At 38.2% G+C, this 20471-nt stretch overlaps 1 non-coding gene across 1 annotated transcript; it reads left to right on the top strand.

Moving 5' to 3' along the window:
* Positions 1-275: 275 nt before the first annotated feature.
* On the top strand, positions 276-379 carry LOC112718632 (small nucleolar RNA R71). The gene has a single exon (XR_003160963.1). It is a non-coding gene; the product is annotated as a small nucleolar RNA R71 (small nucleolar RNA).
* The last annotated feature ends 20092 nt before the right edge of the window (positions 380-20471 follow it).

Below are 20471 nucleotides of genomic sequence, written 5' to 3'. Positions count from 1 at the left end.
TGTTGACCTGTTGAGTCAACATTTTGTTCTGAGCCAATATGGCATTCAGAGCATCAATTTCAAGAACTCCTTTCTTCTGAGGTACCCCATTGTTCACGGCATTCCTCTCAGAGGTATACATGAACTGGTTGTTTGCAACCATGTCAATGAGTTCTTGAGCCTCTTCAGGCGTTTTCTTCAAGTGAATAGATCCACCTGCAGAATGATCCAGTGACATTTTCGAAAATTCAGAGAGGCCATAATAGAATATATCTAACATGGTCCATTCTGAAAACATGTCAGATGGACATCTTTTGGTCAACTGCTTATATCTTTCCCAAGCTTCATAGAGGGATTCACCATCTTTTTGTTTGAAGGTTTGAACATCCACTCTCAGCTTGCTCAGCTTTTGAGGAGGAAAGAATTTATCCAAGAAGGCAGTGACCAGCTTATCCCAGGAGTCCAGGCTATCCTTAGGTTGTGAATCCAATCATGTTCTGGCTCTGTCTCTTACAGCAAAAGGGAAAAGCATGAGTCTGTAGACTTCAGGATTAACTCCATTCGTCTTTACAGTATCACAGACTTGCAAGAATTCAGTTAAAAACTGATAAGGATCTTCAGATGGAAGTCCATAAAACTTGCAGTTTTGTTGCATTAATGCAACTAGTTGAGGCTTAAGCTCAAAGTTATTGGCTCCAATGGCAGGAATGGAGATGCTTCTTCCATCAAACTTGGATGTTGGCTTTGTGAAGTCACCAAGCATTCTCCTTGCATTATTATCATTATTATTTGCGGCTGCCATGTCCTTCTCCTGTTCGAAAATTTCTGAAAGGTTGTTTCTGGATTGTTGTAATTTAGCTTCTCTTAATTTTCTCTTCAGAGTCCTTTCAGGTTCTGGATCAACTTCAACAAGAGTGCCTTTTTCCCTGTTCCTGCTCATAAGAAAGAGAAGAAAACAAGAAAAGAAAGAGGAATCCTCTATGTCACAGTATAGAGATTCCTTTATGTTAGTAGAAGAAGAAGGGGGTAGAAGAAAGAAGAAGGATGGATTCGGATTTTTGGATGAAGAGAGGTGAAGAGAAGTGTTAGTAATTAAATAATTAAATAGAAGAAGAGAAGAGAGAAATTCGAAATTAATTTTTGAAAAAGAGTTAGTGATTTTCGAAAATTAAAGTTAATAGATAATTAAAATTAAAATTTAAAACAATTAAAAAGAATTTTTGAAAAAGAGAGGGAGAATTTTCGAAAATTAGAGGGATAGGTAGTTAGTTGGTTTTGAAAAAGATAAGAAACAAACAAAAAGTTAGTTAGTTGATTGAAAAAGATTTGAAATCAAATTTTGAAAAAGATAAGAAGATAAGAAGTTTAGATAAGATATTTTGAAATCAAACTTTGAAAAAGATAAAGTTTTTGAAAAAGATAAGATAAAAAGATAAAAAGATAAGATAAAAATTTTAATAAAAAGATATTTTGAAAAAGATTTAATTTTTAAAAAGACTTAACTAACAAGAAACTACAAGATAAGATTCTAGAATTTAAAGGTTGAACCTTTCTTAACAAGAAAGTAACAAACTTCAAATTTTTGAACCAATCACATTAATTGTAAGCATATTTTCGAAAATTAGATATAAAGATAAGAAAAAGACTTTGAAAATATTTTGAAAAAGATTTTTTTAAAATTTTCGAAAATTAAAAAAAAATGAAAAAGATATGATTTTTGAAAAAGATTTTGAAAAGATAAGATTTTTAAAATTGAAATTTTGACTTGACTTGTAAGAAACAACTAATTTTGAAAATTTTTGACCAAGTCAACCCAAAATTTCGAAATTTTGGAGGGAAATAAGGAAAAGATATTTTTGATTTTTAAATTTTTTAAAGAAAAACACAAAAATGACCCAAAACATGAAAATTTTGGATCAAGACACAAGATGCATGCAAGAATGCTATGAATGTCAAGATGAACACCAAGAACTCTATGAAGATCATGATGAACATCAAGAACATAATTTTGAAAATTTTTGATGCAAAGAAAACATGCAAGACACCAAACTTAGAAATTTTTAATGCATGGAAATTATGGATGCAAAGATGCATATGAAAAAAAACAAACAACACAAAACAAGAAAACATCAAGATCAAACAAGAGGACTTATCAAGAACAACTTGAAGATCATGAAGAACACTATGAATGCATGGGATTTTCGAAAAAAATGCAAGAAAAATTTTAAAAGCATGCAATTGACACCAAACTTAAAAATTAACACAAAACTCAAACAAGAAACACAAAATATTTTTGATTTTTATGATTTTCTAATTTTTTTGTATTTTTATTTTATTTTTTTTGAAAATATTTTTGGAGAAAACGAAAAATAAAAAGAAAAAATTTTTGAAAAAGATTTTTGAAAAGAAAATTACCTAATCTGAGCAACAAGATGAACCGTCAGTTGTCCATACTCGAACAATCCCCGGCAACGGCGCCAAAAACTTGGTGGACGAAATTGTGATTTCTATCTTTTTGAACTTTAGCATATATTTACTCTCAGGGCACTGTTTATTCTCACAACTCCGTTCAACTGACCAGCAAGTGTACTGGGTCGTCCAAGTAATAAACCTTACGTGAGTAAGGGTCGAATCCACAGAGATTGTTGGTATGAAGCAAGCTATGGTCACCTTGTAAATCTCAGTTAGGGAGATTAAAGGGTAATTGTGATTATTGGAATAACGAAATAAAAAGGAATAATAAAAGGGATAGAACACTTATGCAGATTCATTGGTAGGAATTTCAGATAAGCGGCTGGAGATGCTGTAGAGCCCAAGGACGCCTGCTCTCCTACTGCTTCTACTCAATCCTTCTTACTCCTTTCCATGGCAAGCTTTGTATAAGGGTTCACCATCAACTGTGGCTACTTTCTTCCTCTCGGGGAAATATCCTGTGCGGCTGTCACTCGCACAGCTAACCAGTCTGGAGGCATCACCCATGGCTGATGGCTACATCCCATCCTCGCAGTGAAAACTAATGCTCACGCACTCTGTCACAGTACGGCTAATCACCGGTTGGTTCCCTCCCCTACTGGAATAGAATCCCTCTTTTGCGTCTGTCACTAACGCCCAGCAGGTTACAGGTTTGAAGCACGTCACAGTCATTCATTACCGGAATCCTACTCGGAATACCACAGACAAGGTTAGACTTTCCGGATTCCCAGGATCCTACTCGGAATACCACAGACAAGGTGAGACTTTCCGGATCCTCATAAATGCCTCCATCTATCTAGCTTATACCACGAAGATTCTGTTGGGGAATCTAAGAGATACGCATTCAAGCTCTGTTGCATGTAGAACGGAAGTGGTTGTCAATCACGCGCGTTTATAAGTGAGAATGATAATGAGGGCAATCTGACTCATAACATTCATCATGTTCTTGGGTACGAATGAATATCTTGGAATAAGAATAAGAGAGATTTGAATAAAAGATAATAGAATTTCATTAATACTTGAGGTACAGCAGAGCTCCACACCCTTAATCTATGGTGTGCAGAAACTCCACCGTTGACAATACATAAGCAAAGGGTCCAGGCATGGCCGAATGGCCAGCCCCCTAAACGTGATCAATGATCCCCTAAGATGAAGAATAAAACAAAACTGAGATCAAAGATGTCTAATACAATAGATAAATGTCCTATATATACTAGACTAGCTACTAGGGTTTACATGAGTAAGTAATTGATGCATAAATCCACTTCCGGGGCCCACTTGGTGTATGCTTGGGCTGAGCTTGATCATTCCACGAGCTAAGGCATTTCTTGGCGTCAAACTTCAGGTTATGACGTGTTTTGGGCGTTCAACTCCGGATCATGACGTTTTTCTGGCGTTTAACTCCAGACAGCAGCATGAACTTGGCGTTTAACGCCAAGTTACGTCGTCATTCTTCGAATAAAGTATGGACTATTATATATTTCTGGAAAGCCCTGGATGTCTACTTTCCAACGCCGTTGAGAGCGCGCCAATTGGAGTTTTGTAGCTCCAAAAAATCCATTTCGAGTGCAGGGAGGTCAGATTCCAACAGCATCAGCAGTCCTTTTGTCAGCCTTCTTCAGAGTTTTGCTCAAATCCCTCAATTTCAGTCAGAATTTACCTGAAATCACAGAAAAACACACAAACTCATAGTAAAGTCCAGAAATGTGAATTTAACATAAAAACTAATGAAAACATCCCTAAAAGTAGCTTAAACTTACTAAAAACTATATGAAAACAATGCCAAAAAGCGTATAAATTATCCGCTCATCAGCAGGATTTAGCCTCCTCTGTGGTTGGACCACTGGTTTGGCATTATCCTCCAATAGGATCTTGTGCATGCATCTAGCTGGGCTAATACCCTTGAGATCACTTATGGACCACCCAAGAGCTGTCTTGTGTGTCCTTAGCACTTGAATCAGTGCTTCCTCTTCCTGTGGATTTAAAGCTGAGCTTATAATCACTGGAAAAGTGTCACCCTCTCCCAGAAATGCATATTTCAGGGATGGTGGTAGTGGTTTGAGTTCAGGCTTGGGAGGCTTATCCTCCTCCTGAGGAATTTTCGAAAATTCCTTTGCCTCCTCTAGTTCTTCTTGATCAGGTTGAGCATCTTTGAAGATGTCCTCAAGCTCTGATTCTAGGCTTTCAGCCATATTGATCTCTTCTACCAGAGAGTCAATAATGTCAGCGCCCATGCAGTCATTTGGTGTGTTTGGATGCTGCATAGCTTTTACAGCATTCAACTTGAACTCATCCTCATTGACTCTCAATGTTACTTCCCCTTTTTGTACATCAATGAGAGTTCGTCCAGTTGCTAGGAAAGGTCTTCCTAGAATAAGAGTTGCACTCTTGTGCTCCTCCATTTCCAGCACTACAAAGTCAGTGGGAAAGGCAACTGGCCCAACCTTGACAATCATGTCCTCAATTATGCCTGATGGGTATTTAATGGAGCCATCAGCAAGTTGGAGGCATATCCAGGTTGGTTTGACTTCTCCAGTCAACCCAAGCTTTCTGATGGTGGATGCAGGTATTAGATTGATGCTTGCTCCAAGATCACATAGGGCTGTCTTAGTGCAAGCACCTTCTAATGTGCATGGTATCATAAAGCTTCCTGGATCTTGAAGCTTTTCTGGTAAGCTTTTTAATATGACTGCACTGCATTCTTCAGTGAGAAACACTTTTTCAGTTTCTCTCCAATCCTTCTTATGACTTAAGATCTCTTTCATGAACTTAGCATAAGAAGGTATTTGCTCAAGTGCCTCTGCAAACAGAATCTTTATTTCAAGAGTCCTTAGATAGTCTGCAAAGCGGGCAAATTGCTTATCCTGTTCCGCTTGGCGGAGTTTTTGAGGATAAGGCATCTTGGCTTTATATTCTTCAACCTTAGATGCTGCAGGTTTATTCCTTACAGAAGTGGTTGAAGAAGCCTTGTTAGAGGGATTACTGTCAGCACTCTCAGGTGTCTGATTCTCCCCAGGCGTCTGAACGCCAGGATTGGGTGGAAATTGGGCGTTTAACGCCAACTTTTCCCCCTATTCTGGCATTTGAACGCCAGAACTGGGCAAGGAATGGGCGTTTAACGCCAGCTTTCCTTCCCTTTCTGGCGTCTGAACACCAATGACATTCCTCTCTGGGCTCTTACTGTCCTCAGAGGGATTTTGAACAGTGGTTTGGTTGTCCTCTGTCAATTGTTCCTTGTTTGGCTTTTTACTCTTTTGAGCAGTGTTATTCAGGGTCTTCCCACTCCTCAATTGAACTGCTTGACATTCCTCTGTTATCTGTTTAGATATTTGCTGTTTTGCTTGATTTAACTGCAGTTCTATGCTCTTGTTAGCAACTTTAGTTTCATGGAGCATCTCTTTAAATTCTGCTAACTGTTCTGTCATCAGGAGCAATTGTTGATTAAGCTCAGTTATCTGTTCTTGAGGACTAGGGTCAGTGACTACTGCCATGACTTCCTCTTTTGGAGAGAACTCATTGCTAGAGTACAAATATTGGTTTCTAGCAACAGTGTCTATAAGCTCTTGAGCTTCTTCAATTGTCTTCCTCATGTGTATAGATCCACCAGCTGAGTGGTCTAAAGACATCTGAGCTTTTTCTGTAAGCCCATAATAGAAAATGTCTAACTGTACCCATTCTGAAAACATTTCAGAGGGACATTTCCTTAGCATACCTCTATACCTCTCCCAGGCATTATAAAGGGATTCATTATCCTCTTGTTTAAAGCCTTGGATGTCCAGCCTTAACTGTGTCATCCTCTTAGGGGGTAGAAATGATTCAGGAATTTGTCTGACAACTGTTTCCATGTCTTTATGCTTGCTGTAGGTTGGTTATTCAACCACCTTTTAGCTTGATCTTTTACAGCAAATGGAAACAGTAATAGTCTGTAGACATCCTGATCTACCTCTTTATCATGTACTGTGTCAGCAATTTGTAAAAACTGTGCCAGAAACTCAGTAGGTTCTTCCTGTGGAAGACCGGAATACTGGCAGTTTTGCTGCACTATGATAATGAGTTGAGGATTTAGCTCAACGCTGCTTGCTTTGATGGGAGGTGTACAGATGCTACTCCCATATGCAGCTGTAATGGGGTTAGCATATGACCCCAGAGTCCTTTTGGACTGATTGATCCCACTTAAGTCCATAATGGACAAAAGGGAAATGATAATGACTGCAGAGAGATAAATTTTGTTTTTTTTTTTTGTTTTTTTTTGAATAAACAAAAAAAATAAAATAAAACAAAAGAAAATTAAAATAAAAATTCGAAAATCAAAAAGAGAATAAGATCTAAGTAAATTGAGAACTGAATCAATTAGTTAATTAAAAAGATTTTGAAAACAGCAATTAAAAAGATATGATTGAAAAACTTTTTATGAAAAAGATTTGATTTTGAAAAGAAGAAAGAGATAAACACAAAAAGACACCAAACTTAAAATTTTTAGAAGATCAAATACACAGTTTTCGAAAATCTTTAAGGGAAAAACACCAAGAGGACACCAAACTTAGAACTTTTATAAATCAAAAAGGCACTAAGAACATGCAAAAATCGAAAATTAAAAGAAAAACAAAAGCATGCAATTGACACCAAACTTAGAATATGAAACTAGACTCAACTAAAAGACTCTAAACCAACAAAAATAAAACAGTCCTAATCTAAGCAACAAGATAAGCCGTCAGTTGTCCAAACTCAACAATCCCCGGCAACGGCGCCAAAAACTTGGTGCACGAAATTGCAATCACACTTTTGCAATCCCGCACAACTAACCAGCAAGTGCACTGGGTCGTCCAAGTAATACCTTGCGTGAGCAAGGGTCGATCCCACGGAGATTGTCGGCTTGAAGCAAGCTATGGTTATCTTGTAAATCTTAGTCAGGATATCAGAAATTATCAGGATTGATTGTGAAAAGCAAAAGAACATGAAATGATTACTTGTTTTGCAGTAATGGAGAATAGGTTGAGGTTTGGAGATGCTCCATCTTCTGAATCTCTGCTTTCCTACTGTCTTCTTCTTCAAACACGCAAGTCTCCTTCCATGGCAAGCTGTATGTAGGGTTTCACCGTTGTCAATGGCTACCTCCCATCCTCTCAGTGAAAACGATTGCATATGCTCCGTCACAGCATAGCGGAATTCATCTGTCGGTTCTCAATCAGGCCGGAATAGAATCCAGTGATTCTTTTGCGTCTGTCACTAACGCCCCGCCTTCAGGAGTTTGAAGCCCGTCACAGTCATTCAATCATTGAATCCTACTCAGAATACCACAGACAAGGTTTAGACCTTCCGGATTCTCTTGAATGCCGCCATTAGTCTAGCTTATACCACGAAGATTCCGATTAAAGAACCTAAGAGATAACTACTTAATCTAAGGTAGAACGGAGGTGGTTGTCAGGCACACGTTCATAGTTGAGAATGATGATGATTGTCACGGATCATCACATTCATCCGGGTTAAGAACAAGTATTATCTTAGAATGGAAGCAAGCATGATTGATTGAGAAACAGTAGTAATTTGCATTAATCCATCAAGACACAGCAGAGCTCCTCACCCCCAACCATGGGGTTTAGAGACTCATGCCGTGGAAAGTACACAAAGAAAACGTGTAAAGTGTCATGAGGTCATCAGGTACTGATACAATGTCAAAAGATCCTATTAATAGTAAACTAGTAGCCTAGGGTGTACAGAAATGAGTAAATGACGTAAAAATCCACTTCTGGGTCCACTTGGTGTGTGCTTGGGCTGAGCAATGAAGCAATTTCGTGTAGAGACCTTTTCTGGAGTTAAACGCCAGCTTTCATGCCAGTTTGGGCGTTTAACTCCAAGTTTTATGCCAGTTCCGGCGTTTAACGCTGGAATTTCTGAGGCTGTTTTGCCACGCCGATTTGGGCCATCAAATCTCGGGCAAAGTATGGACTATCATATATTGCTGGAAAGCCCAGAATGTCTACTTTCCAACGTCGTTGAGAGCGCGCCAATTGGGCTTTTGTAGCTCCAGAAAATCCACTTCGAGTTCAGAGAGGTCAGAATCCAACAGCATCTGCAGTCCTTTTTGGTCTCGGAATCAGATTTTTGCTCAAGACCCTGAATTTCAGCCAGAAAATACCTGAAATCACAGAAAAACACACAAACTCATAGTAAAGTCCAGAAAAGTGAATTTTAGCTAAAAACTAATAAAAATATACTAAAAACTAACTAGATTATACTAAAAACATACTAAAAACAATGCCAAAAAGCATACAAATTATCCGCTCATCACCTTAACATTGGCAGGTGGTGGTAATTTTTCAATTACCTCTACCTTAGCTTGATCCACCTCTATTCCCTTGTTCGAGATTTTGTGCCCAAGGACAATTCCTTCAGTCACCATAAAGTGACATTTTTCCCAGTTTAAAACCAGGTTAGTCTCTTGGCATCTCTTTAGAACAAGTGCTAGATGGTCAAGACAGGAGCTGAATGAGTCTCCAAATACTGAAAAGTCATCCATGAAGACTTCCAGAAAATTTTACACCATATCAGAGAAAATTGAGAGCATGCACCTCTGAAAGGTTGCAGGTGCATTGCACAGGCCAAATGACATCCTTCTGTATGCAAATACTCCAGATGGACATGTGAATGCCGTTTTCTCTTGATCTTTTGGATCTACTGCAATTTGATTATAACCTGAATATCCATCCAGGAAGCAGTAGTATTCATGACCTGCCAGTCGTTCTAGCATCTGCTCTATGAATGGTAAAGGAAAATGATCCTTTCTGGTGGCTGTATTGAGCCTTCTATAATCAATACACATACGCCACCCAGTAACTGTTCTTGTAGGAACCAGTTCATTTTTTTCATTATGAACCACTGTCATGCCACCTTTCTTAGGGACAACTTGGACAGGGCTCACCCAGGGGCTGTCAGAAATAGGATAAATAATCCCAGCCTCTAGTAATTTAGTGACCTCTTTCTGCACCACTTCTTTCATGGCTGGATTCAGCCGCCTTTGTGGTTGAACCACTGGCTTGGCGTCATCCTCCAATAAGATCTTGTGCATGCATCTGGCTGGGTTAATGCCCTTGAGATCACTGATGGACCACCCAAGAGCTGTCTTTTGTGTCCTTAGCACTTGAATTAGTGCTTTCTCTTCCTGTGGCTCTAAGGTAGAGCTTATGATTACAGGGAAGGTATCACCTTTTCCCAGAAATGCATATTTCAGGGATGGTGGTAATTGTTTGAGTTCGGGTTTTGGAGGTTTCTCCTCTTCCCTGAGGGATTTTCAAAGGTTCTATTATTCTCTCTGATTCCTCCAGATCAGGCTGAACATCTTTAAAGATGTCCTCTAGCTCTGATTCGAGACTCTCAGCTATATTGACCTCTCTTACCAGAGAGTCAATAATATCAACACTCATGCAGTCATTTGGGGTGTCTGGATGTTGCATGGCTTTGACAACATTCAACTTGAACTCCTCCTCATTGACTCTCAAGGTTACTTCCCCTTTTTGGACGTCAATGAGGGTTTGGCTAGTTGCTAGGAAAGGTCTTCCTAGAATGAGAGTTGCACTCTTGTGCTCCTCCATTTCCAGCACCACAAAGTCAATAGGAAAGGCAAATGGCCCAACCTTGACAATCATGTCTTCAATCACGCCTGATGGGTATTTAATGGAGCCATAAGCAAGTTGAAGACATATCCTGGTTGGTTTGATTTCTTCAGTCAAACCAAGCTTTCTGATAGTAGATGCAGGTATTAGGTTGATACTTGCCCCAAGATCACATAAAGCTTGCTTGGTACAAGTACCCTCTAATGTGCATGGTATCATAAAGCTCCCGGGATCTTTAAGCTTCTCAGGTAAGCTTTTCAGAATGACTGCACTGCATTCTTCAGTGAGGTAAACTTTTTCAGTCTCCCTCCAATCCTTCTTATGACTTAAGATCTCTTTCATGAACTTAGCATAAGAGGGTATTTGCTCAAGTGCTTCTGCAAACGGAATCTTTATTTCAAGAGTCCTGAGATAGTCTGCAAAGCGAGCAAATTGCTTATCCTATTCCGCTTGGCGGAGTTTTTGAGGATAAGGCATTTTGGCTTTATATTCCTCAACCTTAGTTGCTGCAGGTTTATTACCTATAGAAGTGGGTTGGGAAGCCTTTTTAGAAGGGTTGTTATCAGCACTTGTATGTGACTGATCCCCCACTGACATTTGAATGCCAGGGGTGGAAGCTGGAGTGGCGTTAGACGCCAACTCCTTATTTGTTACTGGCGTCTGAATGCCAGAACTGTGCTCCCTTTGGGTGTTCAACGCCGGATTCATGCTTGTTTCTGGCGTTGAACGCCAGAAATGAGCATGGTCTGGGCGTTCAGCACCAGCCTTATTCCTCTCTGGGCTCTGATTGTTCTCAGAGGGATGTTGAGTAGCCATTTGTTCATTTCTTGGCTTCCTGCTACTTTGAAGTGAGGTATTTAATGTTTTCCCACTTCTTAATTGAATTGCTTGGCATTCTTCTATTATTTGTTTTGACAGTTGCTTTTCTGTTTGCTTTAACTATACTTCCATATTCCTGTTAGCCATTCTTGTTTCCTGTAGTATTTCCTTAAATTCGGCTAGCTGCTGAGTTAGAAAGTCTAATTGCTGATTGAATTCATTAGCCTAGTCTACAGGACTGAGTTCAGCAGTTACTGTTTTAGCTTCTTCTTTCATGGAAGATTCACTGCTTAGGTACATATGCTGATTTCTGGCAACTGTATCAATAAGCTCTTGAGCTTCTTCAATTGTTTTTCTCATATGTATAGATCCACCAACTGAGTGGTCTAGAGAAATCTGAGCTTTTTCTGTAAGCCCATAGTAGAAGATGTCTAATTGCACCCACTCTGAAAACATTTCAGAGGGGCATTTTCTTAGCATCTCTCTGTATCTCTCCCAGGCATCATAAAGGGATTCATTATCTCCTTGTTTAAAGCCTTGGATGATTAGCCTTAGCTGTGTCATCCGTTTTGGAGGGAATAGTGATTCAGGAATTTTTCTGACAGCTGTTTCCATGTTTTTATGTTGTTCTTAGGCTGGTTATTTAACCACCTCTTAGCTTGATTTTTTACAGCAAATGGAAACAGTAATAATCTGTAGACATCCTGATCTACTTCCTTATCGTGTACTGTGTTAGCAATTTGTAAAAATTGCGCCAGAAACTCTGTAGGTTCTTCCTGTGGAAGACCGGAATACTGGCAGTTTTGCTGCACCATGATAATGAGCTGAGGATTCAACTCAAAGCTACTAACTCCAATGGAGGGTATACAGATACTACTCCCATATGAAGCAGTAGTGGGGTTAGCATATGACCCCAGAGTCCTCCTGAACTGTTCATTCCCACTTAGTTCCATGATGGAATAAAGGAGATGATATGTATGTTGATATTATTTATTTTATAAAAATTTATTTTATAAAATAAAATAAAAATGAAATAAATAAAAGAAATTGAAAATATTTTGAAATTGAAATCTGAATTTTTATATAAAATTTTCGAAAATGTAGTTCAAAATTAGTTAGAAAAGATATTTTTTTTTGAATTTTGAATTTTTTTGATGAAAGAAAAAAACACACAAAAGACACAAGACTTAAAATTTTTAGATCCAATGCTCCTTATTTTCGAAAATTTTTGGAGGGAAAACACCAAGGAACACCAAACTTAAAAATTTTAAGATTAAAACGCAAAAAAAACTCAAGAACACCTTGAAGATTCACAAGAACACCAAGAACAAAAGAAAGAACACCAAACTTAAAATTTTTTAGAAAACCAAGATAGATTTTCGAAAATTAAAGAAAAATTAACAAGGAAACACCAAACTTAGAGTTTGGCACAAGATTCAATCAAGGAAAAATTATTTTTAAAAAAGATTCCAAAGAAGATACCCAATTATCAAGAACAACTACTAAAGCTCCAGCCAATTGGGCAGCAACTTCAGTGTTGATTTTAAAGATGTATTATATTTATGGATAAAAGTATAAAATTTTTGAAAGTTAATGTTTTGAAAAAGTACAAGAAAAACAAGAAAGGACACAAAACAAGGAAAAACTCAAGATCAAACAACAAGATAAACAAGAACAACTTGAAGATCAATGAAGAATAAAGAACACAAGTTCGAAAATTTAAAGAAAAATATAAAACATGCAATTAACACCAAACTTTGAACAGGACACTAAACTCACGAAAAAAATAAAAATTGATAAAGAAAAATAATATTTTTGAAAAAAAATTTAAAAAGGGATAATAAAAGATGCAATTCTAATAAAAAAAGAGGATAAATTCTTCCTAATCTAAGCAACAAAATAAACCTTTAGTTGTTCAAACTCGAACAATCCCCGGCAACGGCGCCAAAAACTTGGTGCACGAAATTGCAATAACACTTTTTGCAATCCGCACAACTAACCAGCAAGTGCACTGGGTCGTCCAAGTAATACCTTACGTGAGTAAGGGTCGATCCCACGGAGATTATTGGTTTGAAGCAGACTATGTTTATTTTATTAGTCTTAGTCAGGATGTTAATAAGATTAATTGGATTTAATTGTAAGAAGTCAAAGTATTTGGAATAAGAAATTGTTACTTTATTAATGGAGAATCTGTTGGAGTTTTGGAGATGCTTTGTCCTCTGAATTCCTGCAATGTAATATTCAACTCAATTGTTTGTAAAGTTCCATCCATGGCAAGCTGTATGTAGGGTGTCACCATTGTCAGTGGCTACTTCCCATCCTCTCAGTGAAAACGTTCCAGATGCTCTGTCACAGCACGGCTAATCAGCTGTCGGTTCTCGATCATGTTGGAATAGGATCCATTGATCCTTTTGCGTTTGTCATCACGCCCAGCAATCGCGAGTTTGAAGCTCGTCACAGCCATTCAATCCTTGAATCCTACTCGGAATACCACAGACAAGGTTTAGACTTTTCGGATCCTCAAGAATGGCCGCCATCAGTTCTAGCTTATACCACGAAGATTCTGATTAAGGAAGCTAAGAGATGCTCATCCAATCTGATATAGAACGGAGGTGTTTTTCAGGAACACGTTCATGGATTGAGGAAGGTGATGAGTGTCACGGATCATCACCTCCTTCACAATTAAGCGCGAATGAACATCTTAGATAGGAACACACACGTTTGAATGAAATAGAAACAATTACATTAATTCATTGAGACGCTGCAGAGCTCCTCACCCCCAACAATGGAGTTTAGAGACTCATGCTGCCAAAAGGTACAATTTTCAGATCTAAAAATGTCATGAGGTACAAGATAAGTCTCTAAAAGTTGTTTAAATAGTAAACTAGTAACCTAGGTTTACAGAATATGAGTAAACTAAGATAATTGGTGCAGAAATCCACTTCTGGGGCCCACTTGGTGTGTGCTGGGGCTGAGACTAAAGCTATCCACGTGATGAGGCTTTTCTTGGAGTTGAACTCCAAGTTATAACGTGTTTTGGGCGTTCAACTCCGGATCATGACGTGTTTCTGGCGTTTAACTCTAGACAGCAGCATGTACTTGGAGTTCAACGCCAAGTTACGTCGTTTATCTTCGTGCAAAGTATGAACTATTATATATTGCTGGAAAGCCCTGGATGTCTACTTTCCAACGCCGTTGAGAGCGCGTCAATTGGACTTCTGTAGCTCCAAAAAATCCATTCCGAGTGCAGGGAGGTCAGGATCCAACAGCATCAGCAGTCCTTTTTCAGCCTAACTCAGATTTTTGCTCAGCTCCCTCAATTTCAGCCAGAAAATACCTGAAATCACAGAAAAACACACAAACTCATAGTAAAGTCCAGAAATATGATTTTTGCCTAAAAACTAATAATATTCTACTAAAAACTAACTAAAACATGCTAAAATCTACATGAAATTACCTCCAAAAAGCGTATAAAATATCCGCTCATCACCAACCATATTGTAAACTTGATTTCTCGAATGAAATTGGCATCAATGATATTTTTGGTCTCCTACAAGGATGCTTGTTTCTTTTCCAAGCCGAGGTTATGCTTTTTCTATGCAATAGGTCGAATTGCTGAGTTAATTGCCAGCTTATGAAATATTATACAAAGATTGATGCTGGGCATGTCAGCGAGAGTCCAAGCGAATAGGTCGGCATTTTGTTAAAGAAATCGGCTGAGCTTCTCTTTCTCATCGTTTTGCATGGTTGATCCTACAAAAGTGAACTTGTTTGGATCGTTAGTTAAAGGGATTTTTTTGTAACTCCTCCATTGGGGTGGGATGATCTTCAAACTCGGCTCATGGGTCTAACTCGGCTATGGAAGGAAGCTCAAGCAAGTTGTGGATGGAATTTATTTGTGCACCTATAGCTCGGTTCGATATAGGCATTTTGAGACTGATATTATAGCAATGTCGAACTTCACGGTGGTCATTGTGAGATGTTGTAACAAGGTTGTACTGCACATGAAACTTAACATAGAGATAAATTATAGAGACAATTGCACTGAACTTATTCAAAAAAGGTCGACCAAGGATTAAGTTATAAGGACTAAAACAATTAACCACAAGGTATTGAACATCTAGAGTTTTGGTTTGAAAATTCTCACCAAGTGTGGTTTATAACCACACTGATCCCAAAACATGTACTCGTTCACCTGAAAATCCCACCATGTCTCCGATAGATGGTTGCAGTATGTTATCACTCAACTTCATTTTCTGAAATGTGGAGTAAAATAAAACATTGACGCCACTGCCTGGGTCCAACAAGACTTTGCAAACTATTAGATCTCCCAGTTGAATAGAGACGACAACTGGTTGTCTAAGTTGAGCTCGGTTGAATTGAAATCAGATGGTTGGAACATCATTTTAGGCAAGTTGGGCAAAGTTTGATGATTGTTGATGGTACTCTCTATAACGAGCATAGCTCGGTTAGTGCGTTTGTGAGCAGAGCTTGATAGTCCACCACCAGCGAAGCCCCCCAATATGCAATTAATCACACCTTGCGGTTGATTGGGCTGAGCTGTGTGTGCTTTTTCCTTGTCCCAAAAAGATTGACCTGGATAAGATAAGTCAGATGGATGTGTGGTGCGCTTTTCAATATGGCTGCCGATATATTTGTCCAGATGTCCTTGCCATGCAAAGTGCTCGAGCAAGTCTTTGGCTACTATGCACTCATTAGTAGTGTTCCCATGCTTCTGATGAAAAGCACAATACTTTGTTTTATCCACATTCTTGAGATCTTGATAGGTTCCAGCCTTTTGAAGAGGTTTGATTAGCTTTGAATTTAGTATTTATTAATGATTTCTTCCCTTTTTCTGTTGAATTGAGTGTAAGAATCATAACGGAGTATTAATCGGAAAGGTCTCTTACTATCTCGGTTTTTGTCATCGTCCTTGTTAGTTTGACCTTTTTCCAATCTTTGAGCTTGGCGTAGCTCCTCAATCTCCATTTGGTCCTTGGCTTTCTCTCGAAACTCGGATAAGGTTCGAGGTTTGGCTACTGTGATAGCCTCTTGGAATTTTTCTGTGCAAAGGCCACTTTTGATAGCATGTAGGTGTACCTCTGGATGAAGGTCTGGTATGCATGTTGCTACTTTGGTGAAGCAAGTAACATACTCTCTTAAGCTTTCATGTTGTCCTTACTTGATGGTGTTCAAATATTCAGAGTCATGCAAATATATCAAAGATGCAGCGAACTTATCTTCAAATAACTTAGGAAGCTCCTGAAAGTGTGAGATAGAATCTGCAGGCAAAGAAAAAAACCAATCAAGTGCAGGACCATGTAAAAAATTAGGAAAACAACGACATAAGATAGGATTAAAAGCACCATTTACTATCATCATGGAGCGAAATTTTTTATGTGCTTTTTTGGGTCCCTCATACCATCATAGGGAGTTAATGTAATCAGCAGTGTAAGGTTCCTGGGCAATTTAAAATCCATGACCTTGGCTGTGAATGGTCTAACTGTGTTGTTTGTTGATCTCCTTATGGTTGTTGAGTTTCAGAGATATGTGTTGGATTAGAGTTTTTCTTCCTCATCATCTTGTTGTTCATTGTGATCATCGTTATGAGCAATCCAAGCATTAGTTATCTCGGCTATCTAGTTTGCCATTCTTTGGTTTTCTTCTGCCATATGCTGATTAGCCTGTTGTAACTCTGTTACCATCTGAAGAAGCTTAGATGGTGTGGGAGGATGTTGATCGGCCATAGGCAGACTTGAAAATTTTGGGACCTAAAGAAAAAAAAGGGGCTTCTGTTTCTAGGCCCCATGATGGGTGATGCGTAAGCATCTTGTCTATCTTTTCCTAGTGAATTTGCATCTAAATTGTTGAGTTTAATTTAGAATTAATTATATTTTAGCCACTATGGATGCTATTTTGAGTTTTGTGCAATTTTATTTATTTTAGGTAGCATTCGGAGGGATATGATGAAGTTTCTGTAGAGAAAAAGAAGAAACCAAATAGATGACCAGCGAAGACCGACGCAGACGCATGGCTCACGCGACCGCGCGGAATGGAGAAATCGCAATGACGCGATCGCGTGCCTGACACGAACACGTGGACTAGAATTTTCACAATTGACGTGAGCGCGTGGACGACGTGGACGTGTCACATGCGCGATCTGCAAAAATACAAATGACGCTGGGGGCGAATTCTGGGCTGTTTTAACCCACTTTCCAGCCCAGAAAACACAGATTAGAAGCTGCAGAATGGACAAAGCAAGTGGTCCCCATCCATCAACTGAAGATCTGTAAATTAATTCAAATTTAAATTCAAATCTTATCTTTTAGGAAAAGATATTATTTTTATTTTTAGATAATTAGATTTTAAATTAATTAGGATTAGTTATAAAAAGGGAAGACTTCTCTTCTATTAGAGACATTACATTAAGGGGATTCCATTAGGGAATTCTATACAAATTTACAATCCTAGCTTTCTTCTCTGAACCATGAGCAACTAATCCTTCATTGTTAAGGTTAGGAGCTCTGTCTATTTGTATGGATTGATTTTATTGCTTTTTCTATTTTAATTTATGTTTTGGATTTATATTTAAGAATTGTTTTTGTTCTTTATCTTATGAATTTGGCTGGAACGGAAGTATGACCCTCTTTCTATTTGAGTTCTTGTATAACTTGGAAAAGCTCTATACTTGAACAACAGCTTGAAAACATATTCTCCTAAATTTTAATTATCTGGATTTAACGGGATACGTGACATATAATCCTTTTATTCTTTGGGTAATTAGAGTTTTTGTGGCATGCAAACTGGAATTTGATCATGTACCCTTTAATTGGAATTAATTGACCAAGGAATTGGTAGTTAATGAATTTTAGAGGAGACTAGGAAGGTCTAAGGAATTAGGGCCTAGTCACATATAGTTTGCCATAAATTAAATCCTACATAATTAAAATAGTTAGTAAAAAAAGTTAATCCGGAAAAATAGCTAACTCTGAAGCCTTAACCGTTTATCCATATTTCATTCCCAATTTATTTATTTGTCTATCCTTTTGATATTTTGAATTCGAACTTAAACATTTTGAACATCTCAAAACCAATTTTTGCTTGCCTAACTAGTCCAATCAATCAATCATTGTTGCTTGATCCATCAATCCTCGTGGGATCGACCCTTACTCACGTAAGGTATTACTTGGTACGACCCGGTGCACTTGCCGGTTAGTAAGTGTGGGTTGTAAAATACCGCACCAAGTTTTTGGCGCCGTTGACGGGGATTGATAGTGATTAACAACTATTAGTTGTTTGATTGCGTAGATTAGGCGTTTTAGTTTTAATTTTTATTTAAATATGGTTTTATTATTTTTCAAAAAAAAACTTATTTAATAGCACTAATATTTTTGGTAATTTTTGAAATTAAGTTTGGTGTCCCCGTAGTAATTTATCTCTAAAAAAATATTTCTGCTTTGTCTTCTTTGCTTTCCTGTTTACCACATGGTGCGTTTAATCCTTTTTGGTGTTTTGTGCTAAGAAAAAATAATGGAAAGAGATCACATGGGTTACTACTTACATCCAAGTAGTGATTCATATTATGGTGGATGGAGGAACTATCCAAATTTTGGTTGGCAAAGTCAAAACCAAAGAAACTTCAATGCTCCATGTTCCAACTATCAAGAGCCACCACCTCCATATTCATACCACGAACCACCATCTCCATATTCATACCAAGAACCACCATCTTTCTATCCATATCAAGAACCATCATCTTTCTACCCATATCAAGAACCATCATCCTTCTACCCATATCAAGAGCCACCATCTTCCTATTCATCTCAAATACCATCAGATCTTGAGCTCCTCATGAAAGAATGCCTACATGATATAAAGATAAGTGTTAAAAATATAGAGAACTATGTGCAGGCAATAATCAAGTCACAGGAAGAGGAGCAAGCAAATTCCTTCCCAAGAGATATAATACAAATCCTATGGAAGAAAGTAAGGAAATCAATCAAAGGAGTTTATACTCTAGTGAACTAGAGAACTTTTCATCCTCACACATGGAAGAAAAGGAAGATGCAAAAGCAAAGGAGGAAGATGCACAACCTCCCATGCCTTTGGTAAGCAATGAAGAAGAGATTGAATTAGAAGACAGCTACCAAGAGGAAAAGGTTGAAATTGAGAAAGCTTGCAAAAAGGTAGAATAATTCAAAGAAGAACATAAGGGAGTGGAGCTTGCAAAACCACCATCACCATCCAATACAACATTCAAGTGGGTAAAATTCCTATCCTTAACCTATACTTTCCCACTTGAATATGGGCTACTAGAGACGGATGGTCAACCTAGAGCTCTTTGTGGCATTAAGAGTAAGAAGAAGTTGGTTAGTGGCAAGAGATGTCAAGCAAGGTTCAGTATGGTTGCATGCTCCAAATTGAAGTGCAAGGATTGGTGTAGAGCTCACTTAAATGGGTCTAGAAGGTTGTTTGGAGGTCTCTGTGAGAATTTAGATTGCTTGCCACCAGGTGGAAATAATGGTGATCCACAAGAAGACGGACGTAAAAGCAAGATTTGGGATCCTGAAATTCATTCCCACAATCAACTCTCTTGGGGCCTTGTCACTTGCTTCAATTTGCTCAAAGGCGTTATATGCCTGGTTTGGGATCCCGGTAGCCATTGGAATTACAAACATTGGTGGAGATTCCTGGATCAGTACAAGCACAAGCCACCATGACAAGGAGCTCACCACATGTCCAACTTAAAGACTTTAACTAAAAGTGCTTGGTGGGAGACAACCCACCGTGGTATGATCGTTTCTTTTCATTATTAGTTGTTTTTCGTAATAGTAATTTTGCATTTATTTTATTTTTATTAAGTTCTTACTAATTTTCTGATCATGCAGCTATTTTGAGTTTTGTGCAATTTTATTTATTTTAGGTAGCATTCGGAGGGATTTGATGAAGTTTCTGCAGAGAAAAAGAAGAAACCAAAGAGATGACCAGCGAAGACCGACGCGGACGCATGGCTCACACAACCGCGCGGAATGGAGAAATCGCAATGACGTGATCGCGTGCCTGATGCGAACGCGTGAACTAGAATCTGCACAATTGACGCGAGCGCGTGGACGACGCGGACGTGTCACATGCGCGATCTGCAAAAATACAAATGACGCTGGGGGCGAATTCTGGGCTGTTTTAACCCACTTTCCAGCCCAGAAGACACAGATTAGAAGCTGCAGAATGGACAAAGCAAGTGGTCCCCACCCATCAACTGAAGATCTGTAAATTAATTCGAATTTAAATTCAAATCTTATCTTTTAGGAAAAGATATTATTTTTATTTTTAGATAATTAGATTTTAAATTAATTAGTATTAGTTATAAAAAGGGAAGACTTCTCTTCCATTAGAGACATTACATTAGGGGGATTCCATTAGGGAATTCTATACAAATTAATAATCCTAGTTTTCTTCTCTGAACCATGAGCAACTAATCCTTCATTGTTAAGGTTAGGAGCTCTGTCTATTTGTATGGATTGATTTTATTGCTTTTTCTATTTTAATTTATGTTTTGGATTTATATTTAAGAATTGTTTTCGTTCTTTATCT

This window comes from Arachis hypogaea, chromosome 10 (genome assembly GCF_003086295.3).
Source record: "Arachis hypogaea cultivar Tifrunner chromosome 10, arahy.Tifrunner.gnm2.J5K5, whole genome shotgun sequence".
Lineage (NCBI taxonomy): Eukaryota > Viridiplantae > Streptophyta > Magnoliopsida > Fabales > Fabaceae > Arachis > Arachis hypogaea.
This window is presented reverse-complemented; position numbering and strand designations above follow the sequence as displayed.